Below are 21263 nucleotides of genomic sequence, written 5' to 3'. Positions count from 1 at the left end.
GGCGTACAGTTGTTCATTGTGAAGGAGTTCGAGAATAAGGCGTAGGTGCTGTTCATGCTCCTCTTGACTTTTCGAATAGATCAGGATGTCGTCGATAAACACAATTACGAACTTGTCGAGGTAAGGCTTGCATACTCGGTTCATGAGATCCATGAAAACTGCAGGCGCGTTGGTCATTCCAAAGGGCATGACAAGGAATTCGTAATCACCATAACGAGTTCTGAATGCAGTTTTGGAATTGTCTTCGTAACGGACTCTTAGCTGATGATAGCCTGATCGTAGGTCAATCTTAGAATAGTAGCTCGATCCCTGCAACTGATCGAATAGATCGTCGATACGTGGGAGAGGGTAGCGATTCTTGATGGTAACCTTGTTCAGCTCACGATAGTCGATGCACATTCGGAATGTGCCATCCTTCTTCTTAACAAAGAGTACTGGTGCTCCCCAGGGTGACGAACTAGGACGGATAAATACTTTATCCAATAGTTCCTGTAGTTGCGTAGAGAGTTCCGTCAGTTCTGCGGGGGCTAGTCAATAAGGCGCACAAGCTATAGGTGCTGCTCCGGGAGCTAGCTCGATTTGGAATTCGACATGACGGTGGGGAGGGAGTCCAGGCAGTTCTTCAGGAAATACCTCGGGGTAGTCGCGTACCACTGGAAAATCTTCAATCCTCTTTTCCTTTTCTTGTGTGTTGGTGACAAGTGCTAAGATAGCGGTGTGCCCCTTTCGTAAACACTTCTAGGCTTTTAAGAACAAGATGATGCCTGTGACTTCTCCGCCTTTGTCACCTTGTACGATGAGGGGTTTGCCAGAACGGCGGGGGATATGAACCATTTTCTCTTGGCATAGGATTTCAGCGCGTTATCCATACCGATGACGACGTCGAAGCTTCCAAGAACGATAGGGAAAAGATCGATGCTATAGGTCTGACCTGACAGTACTAGTTTGCAGTTGCTGATAACATGTGAGGCCTCGATGTTTCTACCATTAGCTAACTCGACGATATGCTTAGAACTTAGTAGTGTAGGCGGGTGCTTAAGCTTCTTACTAATACGTAGGGATACATAACTAGCATCGGCTCTAGAATCAAATAATATGGAAACATAACGATCATCGAGTAGGAACTTACCCGCCACGACGTTGGGGTCATTCCTTGCTTCTCCAGCTCCAATCACAAAAGCCCTTCCTCTTGCACCATTCCCAGCATTGTTGTTGTTTTGATCGTTGTTTCCAGCTCCCTGATTGTTATTGCGGTTCTGGTTCAGTTCAGGGCAATTCCTCTTAATGTGTCCCTCAGCTCCACACTGGAAACAACCCTTGACGTTCCCATGATGTTGCTGCTGCTGCTGGTTCTGCCCTGCGGGACGTGGACTCCTACAGTCCTTGGCCTCATGCCCCATCTTGTTACATCGCTGACACTGACCTTTCCCACAAGGCCCGCTGTGGTGTCGGTTGCACTTGTTGCACTTGGGGTGGTTCCCGCGATAGCCACCCTGTTGTTGATGGCCCTTGTTGTTGTCAGTTTTCCTTTACTGGGTTGGGGCCTGAGTGGGGTTAGCATCCTTGCTTTGATTTCCTTCCCACTTACGCTTGTTGTCACTAGAAGTTCCAGCAGTAGCACTGATCCTTTTGGGCAGCTTGCCCTGTTCCACAGCCTGATCAGTGAGTTTGTGAGCAAGACGAACGACTGGCTGAATGGTATTGAGGTTGGCTGCGGTCACATGGCTTCGGATTTCTGGAGCCAAACCCTTGATGTACAATTCGATTCTTCGATACATAGGTCGAGACATGTTTGGGCAAAGAGCAGCATAGTCGTTGGACTGTTTGGTGTATGCCTCGATCTCTGATCCAACCATCTTGAGCTCAAAGTACTCATTTTCGAGCTTGTGGATGTCATATCTGTGACAATACTCTTCCTTAATCACGTCCTTAAAATCTTCCCACGCAGTAGCATTAGCAGTTTCCAAACCAAACATCTGAATTTGCGCCTTCCACCAGGAAAGCGCGTTTCCTTCGAGCGTACCAGTAGCAAACTTCACCCAATTCGCAAGGGGACACTCACAGACAACAAAGACGGCTTCGACTTTCTCAATCCAGTGTAGGAGACCTATGGCACCCTCAGTGCCATTGAAAGGGAGAGGCTTGCTCCATGAAGGTTTTGAAGGTACAAACATGTGGTTGCGCAGGCGCATGCTGACCTGTTGTGAGAAGCGAAGCGAAGCGAATAGGTTTAGGGGTGAAAAGACGATGTGACGGTAGGATCTAAACATCCTAAAATAACAAGTTTACCTCCAGGGTGAGCTGCGAAGGCTGCAGCCATCGTGTTAAGCAGGTTAGTGAATTGAGCCTGAGTCATGTTAATGTTTCCTCTTCCACGTCCACTCATTGTCTTCATAATCAGAAAACATAGTATGAGTGTGATGTCGTAATGTAGCGAGAATGAGATAGAAGAGGGAGGTGTATCTATCTAACTAGGCACACTAGTACGTATAGCAGAACAGAAAGCACAAAGCAAGCAAGCAAGTAAACACTAGTCCGAGCTATGAGGTCTAATGTGTTAAGTCTTGCACTTGGAGTGTAGTGTCGTCACGAGTCACAGGTTATAGTCTGGTTTTTCTCAAAAGATTTCCCCTTTTTAAAACCAAGTTCACTATAACCAATGGCTCTGATACCAATCTGTCACACCCCCAAAATCCACATGCGAAGTGCCACCGTCTGGGGGCGTGACTGACCAGGATCCAGCCACCAATTATACTGAGCAATTCGATTAATATCATAAGTAGTATTCACCAACCAAAGGGTTAGCAAATATCATAACCAAAGTTCAAAAGATTTAGATTCAAATAGTAGTTTAGGTAAGTAGCGGAAGCATAGACAAAATAGTTTAAAGCAAGGTTCTTATTTCAAGTTTGTTTAGAACCCAACACACGGGTTAGACGACCACTACGCATCCACAAGCTGCAAGCTCCTGAGTCACTGGGTACCTGCAAAGCATGCAGTAGGGTATCAACATAATGTTGGCGAGTTCACGAGGGGTCAAGTTTTAGTTTTCGAAAACGTAAGTTGTTTAGATAAAGCATTTATAATCACGTTATGGGGAGCTACCCCATCTGTAAGCTCACTAAACTGTAGATACCGAAACTGTTGATGGAAAGTTGTTGTGCCCCGAGTGAATGTCTATCGTCATTGACCAAGATGCAAGGTCTACTAGTTCACGCCCGACCCCCCCGGTCACGGTGTGAGGTTGTCAAACCTAATAGCGCTATCAACTAATAATCCGTTTGCCCCCGGCGATTAATCGGTACTGTAAGCAGGGACTTAATGTGATAGGGTTTCATTTAGCTTGGCTAGTTGTGATTTATAAATAATATCCAAACGTATCTCCCCCTGAGATAGTAATTTAAAAGTACCCATTCGTATTTCCCCACGGAAATAATAGTTCAAAAGTATTTTTCCCAACGTTGGCAGTTTGTCCGTGTCCCTCCCTGGGACGCATGCTTTTAGTGTGTGAACTCACCTTGGGTTGCTCGGCAGATTAGGTTACTTGGTCAAGCACGCTGGTCACCACGTCCTAGCATGGTTACCAGTATAGGTCAGGTTTGGGTACAGAGAAGCCACGTATATTCTACACGTATCTATCACACAGTGCACATAACATATACGGTTATTGGGCCAGTCCTATCACCTGATCAGTTAATAGTAACACATAGTCCAGTTAAACAGTAGCAAGCATGAACATTCCATACAATTCGGCCCAATAACTGAGACAAGCAGCCCAGTCGAGACCAGGCGGTCTTGACTCGAGAACATGCGGTCTCGAGTCGCATCCAGGAGATCTCGAGTTGTAAATGGCTGGTCTCGAGTGGTGCAGGCATGAGCCGCAACCTCAGAGGTCTCGAGTCCCGTCTCGAGCCGAGACTGTGTGATCTCGAGTCGAGACCTTGATGGTCTTGAGTCCCTACAGTCTGTTTTGGGTTGCTTGGTCCAGGTCTCGAGTCGCAATCACTGCGGTCTCGAGTTGTAACTCAATGGTCTCGAGTCGAGACCAAGGGTTTCGACTCCACCCCGTGTTGTTTCCTGCATGTCTGCATAAGTCGTACTATCCAATAGAATTCCCATGTCATGCTCCCATGTACTATCCAATGAAAATGCACAAACATGTTTTCTTGTCTAAACTTCATTCAAAATGGATCAAAACACACAAATTCAAATCTTCATATCATATTCAACACATATTCATCTAGTTCATCATTGGGTTTTCATCCTAAACCAACATGTTCATTTAAACCGATTTATGCTAGCATAATACACCTAGTTTAGTGTACTATCAATCATCATCATTTACACACACAACCGAGAACATGATAGCACCATATTCATACATTTTTCTACTTATTCATGTGTCAAGTTAGCATGATAATAAATCACTCTATTCTTCCTAACCATAACTTTATCTAGAATCAAGCATCTACATCATAGATAAACAACAATCTTCATGTATTTCATGATTTTTACTCACTAAATCAATCAAGATCATGCAAAAGAGGCTAAGCATATATTTCATCCATCAAGCACACATGACATCTAGTACACATATAACACCTAGTACACATTAGAACACTAACCGGTAGAGACTCGAAGTGTGAGGGTATGAAGGGTCGATAAGTGAGCTTCCGAATGATGATTCCGAGCTTGAACCGAGGGTCCTTGTTGTCACCGGTTTGGTCCGAGAGAAAGGAGAGGAGGTTTGGGGTTCTAGGGTTTTAGTGAGGGAGAGAGTGTGTAGGGTGATATGTGAGAGTGTAGGGGAAAGATGGGTGATGGGTTTTTATACTTGGTTTGGGTGGTGCACCCTACAAGGGTTTCGAGTGGGGCTCAAAGGGGTTTGCGGCCCAACCGGCCCAACTATTTACTGTTCACTCGAGACCGACTGGTCTCGAGTCATGGTCTCGGTTCACTAGTTCTTATGCACACACACACACACACATATATATATATATATTACATACACGTTATCAACACATAGCACATCAAGATAATTCACATCTTTCATTTAATAATTCATACGTACACACTGTTAATACAAGAGTGGTTATTCGGGAAAACCTAGAGTGTCACAACAATCGTCAGTGACGTCAGCATTGCTCATTTCAACGGAAGCGATAACAACTTTTGGTTTTGGATTCGGATCCGAGTGATCGAGATTCGATGAGTTGTTCGATTTGTTCGTCGAGTTGACTTGTACGGTAGAACTGTTAGGTGACTCGATCATTTGAACAGGTTTTTGGATTGATGAAGTTATTTAGTTGTGATTGCAAGGAAGGGGATTTTCAATCAAAACCCTAAATAATGAGCGGGATATTAACCTAGTTAAATTTGGGCTTAAAATTTCATTTTGTTACTGCTAAGACGATAGAAATTAAAAAAATACGCGTATATTTGGGATAATCTAAGGAAGTTACTTTTATTTTTCCACGAATTTGTCACCAAAAATAGATGGTGGCAAAATTTTCCACCGCTTTGCTACCAAACGATGCTGAGTACTCTTAACTTACATATCCGTGGGAAATAGGTGGCTAAATTTGCCACCGATTTTTTCGGTAGTAAATTTACGGGACAATTTCCAAGTTTTCTAGTATATATATATATATATATGGGGAAGGGAGAGATAGAAAGAAAACCTATGTGAGTTACAAAAACTTTGAAAACTTTATCTTCACCATTTAAAAAAAAATCAAAGTTTGAGATTGGTCTGTTACACCATCCATATATATATTGGGGAGGGATCTCGTTGTGAAAAAACTCTATCTAGCCATAGTAAGACTTAATCCTTAAACCCTAAACAAAAAAAACTAAACCCTAAAATCTAAAATCTAAACCTAAAGTTTAACGTCTAAAAGCTAGAACTAAATGCTAAAGCTAAACCCTAACCTCTAAAAATTAAACCCTAAATTTTAACTTCTAAAAACTAAACTCAGAAAAAATTCAACACAAATATCAATCGTTTGATAGAGTTTTCTTATGATCCTCTCCTTATATACCTGTGGAAATACAACAAATTTACACATGTGTAAATGGCAACCTTACACACGTGTAAATTTTCTTTATTTACGAATACATGTAAGTTTAAATGTGTATATTCAATTTTGAATATTGTATTTAAATAATAATGATATGTATAATTGTTTTTTTAACTGAATTGTTTTTGACAAGTTCTCGCATTTTTTTTCATTCGTTCTCAAGGTTCTCGTAATATCTAGCGTTTTCAAGATAACCTTCCCGCACACACAACATACACATACACATATATATGATTTAGAGAAAACGCCCTAAATTGTGAAAATGATCCTCATCTGTTAAATCAAAACAATCTATGGACTAAAACAAAGCGGTGGTATATGTAAATATCAATCACTTACATCATAGCGCGAGGTTCATTAAGGGTAAAAAAGTACTTGTGCCTCTAATCGAAGAATTCAAACAACACTAAAACCTATTACTTCCACAAAACCAGCCCAAATTATACGGAAAACATGAAAACCCTAGATACTTTATCGTTGTCTGTCTGAAGATTAATAACGATCCAAGAAAAGAAAATCCAAATTGAGTTAAATGTCGTGTAGTATTCAAAGTTATTTAATGATATTGGTGTTTTGATTTCAATAATTTATGTACGGATTCGACTAGAATGAAGTCCGCAAAGTCTCCTGAAAATAAACGCCATAAGACTGACAAAAAAATGAACAATGGAACATCAAAACAAGGTTATAATCGTTACATTTTGTATGATTTAAATGTGGAAAATGCAAGTGTATGATTTCGATGAACGTTGTACATGTATACTTTGAGTTTGGTTTTGTAAACGCCATATTAAGTGTAACTTTGAAATATCATCAATCTGTGAAGGGCAACTAATGTCATGATGTATTGTACAAATTTTGAACGCCAATTATGTTATGAAACGCCAACTATAGACCTTTTACATTCATAAAAAATATATAAGTTACTGAACACCATGATGTATATTAACTATTGAAATTCATGAAAACATGGTATCCTTATAAAAAAAAGCTATATAACTGTGAAGCCCAACTAAGGTTATTGATGTATGAGTAAATGTTAGTGGAAGCATTGAACGCCAAATGTGTAATAACTATTGAAAAAACGGCAACCCTCAAAAACACCATTTTTCTTTTCCTCCTACTTTAGGCAAATAGGGCTGAAAGTGAAAGTAAAGGTACATACTTAAAGGGGCGTAAACATCAAAAAGAGAAAGGCTACAAGTCAGGAAGTTGAGGTTCAGGAAGAACCGTTTTATCAGTTCGATGGGGTTAGAATTTTATTAAGATTGAAACTAACAAACTTGACTCGTTGGTTTATCAGTCCTAATGCAAATCAAATACAAGTTGTACAGAACATGGGATTTGGTGCTACATTAAAAATGAAATTAAATAATATCCCAACAATGCTTAGCTACTGGCCGGTGCAAAATTACAATGAAAGAATAAAGAGTTTAAATGTTTGCCACCATACAATTAATATCAACGCAAATTTGATCCACTAATTAACGGGTATCCCAAACGGGGACGTAGCCATAACGCCATACTAAATATACAAAAATTTCAAACTGGCAGCAAGATGATTTTGCAAACCACTTGGTTAGTAAACAACACCCAAGTGCTCGTGAGATAAAAAGGGCAAAGATTGTGAGACAGAAAATGGATTGGAGAACAAAATCTAACTTGGTCGACTGTTGGATATTTACAATGAGGCATATGAAAACGTATATGGGGCAGATGTATGTCTGGGCATGTGGTTTAGAAAAAAGAAGAGGCCCCATATGACATACAAAAGAAACAACTAAATGAACTCAGAATCAAGTACACTGCAAAAATCCTACTCCATAACTTAAATGAAAGCAGAACTCGACTCGTAAAATCATTAAACAAATTCTTACAATTAGGGAAAGAAAGAATAGCATAATTGTACAACAGAGGATTGGAAAGGATAGAAGAAAGGATGGCCACTAAAGTAGATTAGTTTGTTAAACTGCCATATTTTCCATGTTATTTTGGTTTACACTTTCACATGTTTATATTAGGAGCAACTGTAAAACTCCATATGTTTCACATACTATTGTTTTCATTTACAATATGCATGTTTATGTTAAAATCCCTTGTATATTTTTCATGTTTCAAAATGCCATGTTATATTATATGTCACATTTTAGGTTTGTATCCTACATAACATGCTAAAAGAATATAGCACAAAAAAAGAACATAAAAAAACAGTATCATGCTTACACATAAAAATGCTATCACATAAAATGCCAAAAAATGCTAGATACATCATATCTTCTAGCCTTTTCAGTGTCAAAACTATGAAGAAAGGGAATCTTCACAGCACATAGTACTATAAATAGATAAGATTTCAGAAGGTCTGTTTACAACTGTTATTGTTTTAGCACCAAAAATAATATATTGCTCATCTAAAATGCGCCAATAAAACAATTATATAAGTAGAAAAGCAAAAATACAAAAAAGTATATCGCTATAAGCATTAAAAACGCCAAAAAGTGTGTAAAATGCCATACAAGAAAAATAAAAATGGCTCAAGCTATTGCATGGAGGTTCGATAGATGTAGATAAACGTTTCATTCTAAAGTTCTTAGACAGGAGAAAAGTAAAGGTCAAAACCATCAAAGACATACTTGCTATGGATGTGGCGGTCCAGAGGGATATTCTAGCACTTGGTGTTCCATTAGCCACTGAAACAGTAATAAGAACGTTGACAAGAAAATATCCAGCGGATGCATGATGCTGCTAATGCATGATGCTGCTGCTGCTTATGAGCAACCAACCGTTACAAGATGGAGTTTGAATGAAGAATTGAGGATGGTGACATTTGCTTATAGCAACGAAGAGAAGGATTCCTTCACAATGGATCAAGTCCTAAACATAGAGAATGTTTACCACCTTGAACAACTATGTGATTTAAGACCTTCAAACACTATTAAAAACCGGATTGTGATTATGTTTGAATCTACGATGCGAGGCACGTTACACCGGTTGATGACGTCAAACGCCAATCTGATTCATGCCGAGGAAAGTGAGGAGCAAACTAATGGGTATATCTTTGATGCACTCCAATCAGATTATGAATATTAGTTTGAACTCTTTCTTTTTCGTTTTAATTGTAAGATTCGTCTGTTTTTTAATGAATTATGATCCTATTGTTTGAACACCAAGATATTTAGCTTTTGCATCCTTTAGTGAAGCTTATTTTATCGGAATGAAAAAAAAAACAAAACGCCACCAAAATCATGAAGTTAAACATTAATTAAATCCCAAGAGGTGTTTCAACGCCACCAAATAACGCGATGTATGGAATAGAATAGGGGGAAAATTACTAAACAAGGTGTTTCCGCCTAAATTGTAGCGCGCTACGTGTCGCTCTAAGAACCGTTCTCATCGTTTTCAAACTCTTCACCGTTTTCTCCTGATCCCATTTCTATAGGAAGGTTCAAGCCAAAACTCCTTTTTATTCTTAGAACTCGAAACTCCTAAAAAAAAACTTAAAAACCACACAATTTTTTTTTTTTTTTTGCTTTAAATCTAGCATATGTTAAAATACAAAAAAATAATTTTTTTTGAAAAAAAATAAAAAATAGTTAGTATTACACACGTGCAACACTACGAAAAAACCTATACAGGCCAACCCCCCACCCCAAAAACCTAAAAACTAAACCCGAAACCTAACCCCCCCCCCCCACCTCACCCCACCCTACCCCTAAAAACCTAAATCCTCCCACCCCCACCCCACCCCCTAAAAACCTAAAAACTAAACCTGAAACCGAAACCCTTCAAAAAAAACTAACCCTAAAAGCTAAACTAAACTCAAAACATAAACCCTAAGGCTATGTAGTATTGCAAATGTGCAATACTATAATAGTAGTATTGAAAAAAGAACGGCATGTTTAATCTTTTGTTTGTGTCGAAAAATATGCTCGAATATACTCGAATGAAAGATAAAAAAAATTGTGATCTTATGGTGCAATTTTTTTACCTATATATTTTTTCAATTTTGCCACTCATTCATTAAAAGCCTCCTTCCCTTCATTAAGGAGGAGTTTTCGAATTCTCTCACTAACTAACTATGTGTAAGACACTTAGTCCATTTTATACAATTATCAAATAAATTTCGATTATAATAGTGTATTTAAGATTAAACATACACTTAAAAATGCGAGTTTGTTAAAACATTTTACTAAATAAAACATTTCAACATTTTGTAATTTAATTCGCCGTTTAAAACGTGACGACGAAACTATTCGCGGAAGCTTTGTTCTTTATGTGTTTGGTTCATCGCTGAGCTTGATCGTCTTCCGGTAACTCGATTAGTACCTATATTTCATAAAACATGAAATAAGTTAGTTATAGGTAGTTTATAACGCGTATAAACAAGTCCCAAGCACAAAACAATTAAAATAACAATTTTTTGGCAGACCAGGACCTCGTCGCGTTGCGCGACGGCCCCTTGCCTTTGTCGTCGCGTGGGGCGACGCCTCTAATATCACAGACTGTTTGCTGTTGCAGCTGCATATTTCCAGCTAGCTTATCTTTTACGGAAACGGGCATAACTTGCTCGTTTTTAATCCGATTTAAGTCACGTTTTTTTCCTACGTGACCGTAATTTAATTTTCCATCATATGGGGTTAAAATCCAACATCCGTATTAATAAAATTTCAGACTTTTAAGTCTTCGGCTTATCACCCTTTTTACCAAATTTTGACCCGTTCGTGATTTTATCAAACAAATATGTTTATTTGATCTTTAAACTCATGAAATTAATAATTTCAATATCTCCTATCATATTAGTCTCAAATCACGGGTTTCTTACATAATTAAAACCTGTTTACGCTTAAGTGCTTATTTTGACCCATTAAGTGTAGTTAAGCACTTTAAAGCTTAAAATCGCTTTCATTCATTTCTAGCATCGTATTCCTACATTTCTTATCAAGTAATCTTCCACCACAACTATATGTGTGGTGGATTTAATGTGGATATCTATATGTTCCGAGTTTTACCCCTTGGATTATTGTTTTACGGCAAAGACTCATATAGAGTCATTCGACCCAAGAATTTACATTTTTCACTTTCTATACTTATTCTAAGTATTTATTTAATCATAAAACTTGTTTCCAAACAACCTTTAAAGGTCGTTTGCTCAATTTAGCTTACAAGGACGTTTTGGTAACTTTTAACCTTTCATTTATGATAAAGGGCTTTTAAAAGCATGTTTGTCCCAAAATCCCTCTTATTAGCTAAGATTCTTTTATTAAAGGTCATTAGGTTTTCAAAACACCATGACCACCATTTAAATCATTCGGTTTACTTATTTAGGGTAACCGAGTGTCTATTTGCTTCATTTAACTCTCAATAACCTCTAGTTCAATTGAGTAGTTAACCTATTATACATACCTGACTCGGATCAATATATTACCCGTTTTAAACACCTTGCTTTAATAATTGCTATTTACTAGAGATGCAAGTTATCGTTCACCCACTCACTCCTGTGAACACAAAACTCAACAATATACATTGTGAAAGCAGGGATCGATGACGAACATCAAACATTGCACTTGATTCAAGACATGGAGAACAAAATATGAAGAACATGATAGAAAGATGTAGAAGATGAACTCTTTATTGATGAAACAGTCATCACAGATTACACAAACCAAAGGAGTATACATCATCTACAAGCTGGTTTAGATCACAAAGATCTAAACCCTAGCTTTCTCTCACTAACACATAGTCTCTCTCTCTCTAGAATTCACACAGAAGGATGAACGAGTGGGAGAGGTGCACCAAGCTACAAGAGTTTTTCTTGCCCTAATCTACACAATACACACATATATATAGGCTAGGGACTAAACCTCGGACAAACCAATTTTACACATAAGACTCAGACAAAAGTTCTCCTAAAACTTGGACAAGTTGTCCCTAGGATAAACTTGGGACTAACTTTCAGGACATGTATACTAAAGACCCTAACAATTGGAAGGCATGCACTTTTCACCCAAAGTGCATTAACAGCTCCCCCTTGATTAATGCATGGTCTACATGTGGTCTTGAATTCTTCGTTATGGTTGACTTTAACTTGGACTTCTGCTTTGGTTGACCAGAACTGATAAGCGACAGTTACCCGGCAGGAACTGCACTTACAGTCTCCCCCTTAACTGTTGCATCAGTTCTGTGTGGCATCGATAATCTTCAATCACCGGATACTGCACTTAGAGACTCCCCTTTAACTGAAGATATCATGTCAGCTTTCAACTTTGGCTGAGACTTGATCTTTCTGGTAGAGCACAGCGATCTTCAACCCTTCTAATTAAAGACTTGCTGACGATCACTTAAGGCCGCTTTGAGAAACCCGAAGAATCCAACATCAAACACTGTAGATCCTCCCCCTCAAACTACTCCCGAATCAAATTAACGCGAAACGACCTACAACCACATGTAGGAATATCGCTCGATACATTAATCTTCAAACCTAACCGGTAGTAGAAAGAAACATTGGATTTCCAATGCCCAACCTTGAACACTTCAAACTTCACAAAGACATGAAGCTCAGTTCGATAAGTTAATAACAAACTGAACTTTGTAAAAGTACATCCACCATCTTGATCAAGGTCTTCAACTGAGTGTCTGAGATCATTTCATCTCGAATCTTCAAGATCCAATCTCGTATCTTCACAAATCCACCAATTTCCCGATGACTTTCGGCTCTGATCTCCCCCTCAATGTAAGAACCCCTATTTCGAGAATCCGATCAGTCACCCACTTGGAAGAGGTACCAAGAAGACTAATCTTCTCTACTCTAACCGGCATACGATAAAGGCATGACCTTCAACTAGTTGCCAAACGAAACAATTTGCTTCCTCACGTTAACACTTGATTAAACCTCGAACAAACTTGACAATACTCAATCATACACTAGCTCCAACTTGCTTCATGTTACACTTCGCCACCGGTAAGATTAACACTAAGTTAATCTCAAAGATAGTGAACATGAACTTGTTTCGATGTAGCACTACGAGCTTTTGGTTTACAAAGAGAACAGGATTTCCAAAATTTTTACTCCCCCTTTTTCTTTGTAAACAATACAAAAATCCAAGCAAGTTGTATTCTCTTCACCTCCTCACTTGATCCGGACAACATAAGTACCATAAAACTTTTCGATAATCTGAAACCGACTTCAAGTTTCCAAACTACACGTAATTCTGACTCTTAGTTAGTTATCCGGTACCCCAGGTAACCCGGAATAACTAGAAAAACTCGGAACATGCATAATTTGAAACTTCCGAACAACACAAACTTCTAAATTTAGCTATAAATCCGGTACCCCAGGTAACCCGGAATTCTAGAAAATTCGGAACTCGTAAAACCCGAAAGCTCTTGAAACCTCGAATCAGATCATCGGAATAGTACTTAGAGTACAAAGAAATTCAGAACAAGCAGAGAGATCCGAAAAACCCATAAATTCGATTCTTTTTTTTTGTGTGGAGATAACAAAGACTTCAAATCTTCACTATGCACATCAGGAGAAAAGTCAACAAGAAGCGTTCCTTTATATTCCGAACTAAAGAGATCACCAGCACCCCAAGCAGATAACCGAAGAACAACCGGTCCACTAAGTCCCTAATGCGTGACCAACATGGGCCCCACCTGGGTAAGCTCCGGAGTGTTCTTCTGCAATGGTTCGTGCTTTAAACTCGCCTTGACTTTCGGGAATGTAATTCCAGATAATCACTCAACGGCTTATCATCGATTTTGAATGTAAATACGCTCGGTACCGGTTTAATGATAGAATGGCCAAACTGATTGGCAAGATTATAACCTTGCTGATTGCTGCCACTGGCGATTAACAAATAATCAGCTTCAATAAACTCCACATAATCGATCGTGCGCTTATCAATTTTAAGCGTAAATTTGCCACCAGCTGAAGTAGAGGCTGATGTTATAGACTTTCCTATCTGCAGTTTAACTCCCCTCTGCCTTGCTTCATTTAAAAGGCAATCAACTATTGAAGACGGATTATCACTCACTGGAAAAACTCTTCCATCTTCTTCAGTCTTCAATTCAACCCTATGATCAGAAAACCATGACATGGTATCACTCGGGCCATGAACATTAAAAAACGAACCTCTAAACTCCTTACTTCCTCTCGGATATTACTCTGCTAAAATCGTATTATCAGCACAATGCCCATTCGTAACGTTACATCTACCACCTACCATCACCATCTTCTCGTCACTAACCTCTGGAGATTCGGAACTTGACTGTTTAAAAAGCTCAGAACAATCACAAACTCGGAATTTTGACTGTAAAATCCGGACCATAGTGAAGATTAAAAGTCGGACAAAGCCGGTCAGGCCGAGGTTTAAAGGTGTTGATTTAACGGTCAGGCCAAGGTTTGGTAAACATCGGACTCAAGTTTTGTATGAAACTCGGACTTGTTTCAAAAGGGAGAGCCGATGTTTTGATTTAAACATCGGACACAGGTAATGAAAGTCGAACACAGGTAATGAAAGGGAGACACGATGTTTTGATTTAAAAGCCGAGGTTTGAAACTCGGAATGTTCAAAGAACTGAGAGACATATTTGACTGTCAAAACTCAAATATTCACTTCAATACTCGGACCATCTGTCTGACTTCAATACTCGGACACATATTCGGACATTATACAACTAAAGTAAAAGGTCGGAACTGATTTGAGATCAAAACTCGGACAGAAAGAGACATAGTTGATTTAAAAAACCTCGGACACATTTAAAACTGTAAAGCTTGGAACAAACAAAAGTCAAGACTCGGAGCATTGGAAAACTCAGAGTCACGCACAAACTCCAAAAGTCGGACCTGTGAGACTTTGAAGTGTTAACCGGTTAACATTTAATTGTTAAACCTCGGACATGTTTGACCTTTCAAAAAAGAACAGAGTTTGAAAACTCGAAAATCATTTTTGACATTCAAAACTCGGAAGCCTGACTGTTTAAAAGGAACTCAGAACAATCAAAACATCGGACAGTGGGAGACACTGTTAAAACTCGGAAACAACAAATACATGTTAAACATCGGAATATTAAACAACTTGAAACCGCAACTTGAAACTGCAAAGAATTCGGAAATTTTGCAAAGCTCGGAATCACGAGAAACTAACTGTTTTGACTGTTTTAAAACAAAACTCGGAATAACTGTTTAACCTCTGACCATTCAAGTAAAACTCGGACATTATTTAAAAAAACTCGGAGACACATCAAATGCGGACTGACATCAAAACTCGGACAATACACAAGAGTGTTTAAACTCGGACATGATTGATGAATGATTGAGACTCGGAATGTCTGACCCTTTCAAAAAGAACAGAGTTTGAAAACTCAGAAACCATTTTTGACAGAGTTTTAAAAACTCGGAAAGTTGTTTGTTAATCAAAGCTCGTACACAGTAAAGCTCGGAGATTTGACTACACTTGCAGAACTCGGAACAAATATAAGAAACTTAAAACTCGGACCCACAAAGTTTGAGGGTGTAAAGGAAAACTCGGACTTGGAGACAGGATTAAAACTCAGAACATTAATAACGATTAAGAAAACTCGGAGCGCTAAACTCAGACATTCAAATGAAAACTCAGACAAGCTGAAGCTCAGAAGAAACAAGTCTCCGGACAATCTCCCTAGTGTGACTTCACACTAGTTCACCAACACCCGGAAACAACAAACACAGAGTTTTAAAACTCAGACAAGTTTAACACTAAGAAAAGCTCGGACAGAGCAATTTTTGGATCAAACCTCATATCTGCAACAACTTGGAGAACAAAACAACCACGAACAGCTTCATTTTCTTCAACTTTTCTGCAAAATCTTCAAGTCTTTAAGATGTTTGGCGGAAACAAACATCAAATCAAGAGCAATGGTGATTCAGACGGCGGTTAGACCATTCTGAATCGGTAACCACGCTCTGATACCACTGTGAAAGAAGGGATCGATGACGAACATCAAACATTGCACTTGATTCAAGACATGGAGAACAAAATATGAAGAACATGATAGAAAGATGTAGAAGATGAACTCTTTATTGATGAAACAGTCATCACAGATTACACAAACCAAAGGAGTATACATCATCTATAAGCTGGTTTAGATCACAAAGATCTAAACCCTAGCTTTCTCTCACTAACACATAGTCTCTCTCTCTCTAGAATTCACACAGAAGGATGAACGAGTGGGAGAGGTGCACCAAGCTACAAGAGTTTTTCTTGCCCTAATCTACACAATACACACATATATATAGGCTAGGGACTAAACCTCGGACAAACCAATTCTACACATAAAACTCAGACAAAAGTTCTCCTAAAACTTGGACAAGTTGTCCCTAGGATAAACTTGGGACTAACTTTCAGGACATGTATACTAAAGACCCTAACAATTGGAAGGCATGCACTTTTCACCCAAAGTGCATTAACAGCTCCCCCTTGATCAATGCATGGTCTACATGTGGTCTTGAATTCTTCGTTATGGTTGACTTTAACTTGGACTTCTGCTTTGGTTGACCAGAACTGATAAGCGACAGTTACCCGGCAGGAACTGCACTTACATACATTAGTCGATATTTTCAAATGGTGATATTTTCACCATTCGACCCATTCGGTCTAAGTAACCGTTTATCTTTGCGAGATGTTATTTAGTATCATCTTGTCTACATGACTCGCTTCAGTTTACACCGTACTGTCATTTTATTTATAACTTATTTCTTGATAATTTTGACCCCTTTATATCTTATGCCATAAAGTGTCTTTCAAAACTAACGGTCATCGTCAACGAGTGACCGAATTACCGTTTTACCTTATCATTTGCATTGGTTCACCTTATAAGGTAATCATTTAAAATTCTTTATATTTTAGTCGTTTTACAACTAAATAATAATATTAGTTCATTTTAACCATTAAACATTAAACATGGTTTATTTTCATTGTCTCTTGTTCCGAACCGCACATGTCGAGTCGGAATATCATAACTCAAAAAAGACTTTATATTATTAGTAACCTATAAAACGATAGGTATTTAATACAAAGAGTGTAAGATGTACTTACCTAGCATCCAAATTATGTTTTTCCTTCATTCCTGATTCGTTTGACCCGCTTCATTCCCAAGCTTCCACTAGCTTGTTAAGCGCCAAACTATCATTGAAATTTGTAAGATGGTTAAATTAGTCATAATCATTCAAGACTATTCCATCCTACGATCTTTATATCGAAATTATCATTCGATCATATCATGGGTTAGTTTGACTTTATAAAGTCAACTGCCTATTGACATAATTGATTTCACTAAGTAGCTTAACTACTCGTTTAAGAACTTAGCCAATTATCCGGTAAGCATCATACATATGTTACCGTTTTATTTAATTATTTTACCAAGTTCTTGTAACTATAAATTACCGAATTAATACTTGATGATATTAAACATCATTTAATCATGAACTTATCATCAATTTTTATAATATCTTACTAAACTCATATGCTAGTAAGTAGGATATATATATATATATATATATATATATATATATATATATATATATATATATATATATATATATATATATATATTTGTAGGTTCAAGCTGTGTTATGTGAGAAGTGTGAGAAGAAACATGGAGACGACACGTGACGTGACAATTATTAATTTAGAGATTAAGGGTATCAACGTAATTTCCAATATAATTCAATTTAGGGGTAAAATATTTTTTAATCTTTTTCTTGAGATAAATTAGGAAATCGAATCTTTTTTAATTACGTTTCTTACAAATTATAACGGATCTAATCGTAAGAATCATTTTCACCATATAATTTTTTCTGCTACAAGATGATAACTTTTTTTTAATTTACGTTTGTGGCGAATGAGTTCATAACGGATTACTTAATGGAACAAGAAGATACAGTTATGGTGTTTTAACTTTGGAATGATTGTATTTTTTTGCTATTCAAGTAATGGTGCTTTAACACCATATGAGAATTGTTGTATTGTTATTTTAGATGTTAAAAAAGCATGACTTGAATTACAATACAATGTTTCTAACCTTTTGTTATTTTGTAGGTATAAAACACTTTACAGATTTCAAAAACCCCACGACTTGAATCGTAATACGGTTACAGTGTTTTAGCATCTGAAATGATTGTATTTGGTATTCAAGTCATGGTATTTTAACATCATCTGGGAAGTGTTGTATTGATACTCCGGATGTTAAAACATCATGACTTAAATCGTAAAATACATTCCTTTTATATGTTAAAACAACATGATTTAAATCACAATACAATGTTTTCAGATATTTTAAAATACGGTTATTTGAATCAGATGAACTTCCTAAAACCTGCGTCAAAACAAAATGAAGAAAAGGGTTGATTGACTATTTTATAAAACAATCTGAATTTTAAATCTTGATTCATTATCTCCGATGCAAAGGAAACTAATGGATTTTTTGGAGTTTTAATGATAACAAATTTTGTTTTGGGAAGTGGTTTCTTTATTTAAATCACAGAAAAAGACACTATTACCCCTAATTAAGTCAAATTAGTCAAAATAAAAAATAAAAGAAGGTTTACACATTTTCCATTTTTATCTCAACTATTAAAATCTAGATCTAATGGTCTAAAACACTTCTTATCATTCTTAAATAAAACCCCTTTTTTACAATAACTCCAGCCTATATATATGGCAGGGCTAACTAGAAAAACTCACTTGAATTAAGAAAACCCCACTCTATGTTACCAAACTTTTTTTTTTTTTTTCAAAATAGGGCATGCAGTATACATAATTTCAAGCATTTTGAGCCAATAAAACGTAAAAGGCACTGAGTAAATATTTTAAGCATTTCTCAACTAAAGGGGTTTTCTATTCATCTTTGGCCTATATATATATATATATATATATATATATATATATATATATATATATATATATATATATATATATATATATATATATATATAGGGTTAGGTTCAAAAGTGAACACCCCCCTCATTTGTGAAGTGTGTGAACTCATCTTGACCCTTGATTTTAAAAGGATAGGATTGTCATTAACTAATTAGATTTAATTCTTATTTAATTTTAAACCAATTATAATGAAGATTTATCCTAATCAGTTACCATGATATTGTAACCAATTCCTGCCTTTTAGGAATTCAAATTAATGATTCATAAACAAAATTACAACATTCTCTCTCTAAATCGAGAAGATCAGGCTGCACTTTTTTGCTCTAGTATTTCCTTCTTCTTAAACAATTCTAGTTCCTTCAAAAGGTGGAAAGGGTACACGGTTCATAATCTTTCTGCAGTAATCATTTTCAATCTACAATGTTATTTTCCCACACATACATAATTCTAATTAATCCCCGACCCATTACGCACGAGACTTGATTTGTCATTTAATATATATGATCAGTCTTGTTGTTGCTTATATTTAGTCTTGTTGTTGCTTATATTTGTATTTTACGTTCAAACATGTGTTGGTTTTTGGTTCTGAGATTCTATTATATCTTCATCCAATTTTTTCGAATCATTTAATATATTCAAAATGATAGCTAACGCTTTGCTATTTAGTTTGATCACATCTTAAATTCTGAAACTACATCAATACACTTGTGTACACACGTTAAAGCTTCTATGTACATATATATACACTTGTGTATTTCAAGTATAAAACAACTGTTTGTTTTATTCAACACATTTGAAAACATAAACTTGAAGCTTTACCCATGTACATTTGTGTATATTCATACACAAACTTTTGACAAATCAAGTACAGGACAACTGTTTGCTTTATCCAACATACACCTATGTTTAGTATTTTCATACCAAATCAACAAGAGCAATTATTATGGAAGAAAATATTTAATTAGAATCTAAAGAGCCTGGTGTATTATTACATTATTACCCCTATTAATTATTTCTCTTTATTATATTTTAATCAAATAATTACTAAATTAAATCTTATCATCTAACAAATCAATGGTCAAGATCTGTTCACTTTGTTCACAAGTTACTCCTTGTTCACTCTAGAACCCTAATATATATATATATATATATATATATATATATATGAAAATTAGTAAGTGTGGGACTATTAGGCATGTAAGTTTAGATGTGAAACCTATCAAACGACGTAGTTTTGATTAAAAACATTTAAAAAGTTTTATTTTTTTTTATTTTAGGAAACCAACTCTATATCTCCATCAATTACCTCACAATTTGTTCCTAGTCTTCCAATTCAATTTGCAATCCATCTCTTCATGCTAAGTCAGTTGATCTCCATCAATTTTTTGAAATATTGTTCCTTTTTGCTCCATATTTTCTTTACATTAATTCTCCACTAATTTGCCATCAATTTCTTGAAATATTGTTCCTTTTTGTTCCATATTTCCTTTACATTAACTCTCCAATAATTTGGCACTTAGGGTGGATGTATCATTAAATCATTTTATGGTCTTTGAGTCATTCTCTACCCAATGATATCATGCCATGTCAAGTCCCTATTCCACTCCCTATTTTGCACTTAATCACTGATAATGATTCAAACACCTAGAGAGTGGTAAAGAATTTAAAAAAAAAATTGTGATTGGTTGAAAGGGGTTGGGATCCACCATTAAACTCCCTCTCTCCTCCTTCCCTCCTCTTCCCCGCAGCGGTGAGTATACACCGAAATCACCACTCCCACTCACCGATTTGAAGCCGGCGGTCATTCACCGCTCGGCAAACAAACTCCCCGAACCAACTCCCCGCTATCAGTCCGACCAACCTTATTATTCATCTACGTTTGATTGAAATACCCAAAACTGATTCATTCAAAATCAAATCATAAATACTAGTGATGATAGTTTGTTCATAAATGTTGATGATTAACGAGCTTACTTATACTACTAGAAAACTACATATTTTCCTACAAAATTTTCCCACAAATTTTCCGCAACTCAATTTTTGTTACAATTTTTCTACAGTTTTCTCACAAAAAAGAAAAACAAAAAAAAACCCATAACTTTTCTTTAGTTTTTCCGACAAAATTGTCACACAACTACCAGTTGTAGTAATTTCGCCACAACATTAATTAGCTTTTCGACAAAATTCCGACAAAACACATAAATTTTGTATTATTTGTACCCACAACAAAATAAATAATTTAAAAATTAAAAGTTCTAAATTTGTCGGA

The 21263-nt window shown here is 36.8% G+C and overlaps 1 pseudogene; it reads right to left on the bottom strand.

Moving 5' to 3' along the window:
* Positions 1–13493: 13493 nt before the first annotated feature.
* On the bottom strand, positions 13494–14404 carry LOC110876616 (annotated as a pseudogene).
* Positions 14405–21263: the final 6859 nt, after the last annotated feature.

This window comes from Helianthus annuus, chromosome 9 (genome assembly GCF_002127325.2).
Source record: "Helianthus annuus cultivar XRQ/B chromosome 9, HanXRQr2.0-SUNRISE, whole genome shotgun sequence".
NCBI lineage: Eukaryota > Viridiplantae > Streptophyta > Magnoliopsida > Asterales > Asteraceae > Helianthus > Helianthus annuus.
This window is presented reverse-complemented; position numbering and strand designations above follow the sequence as displayed.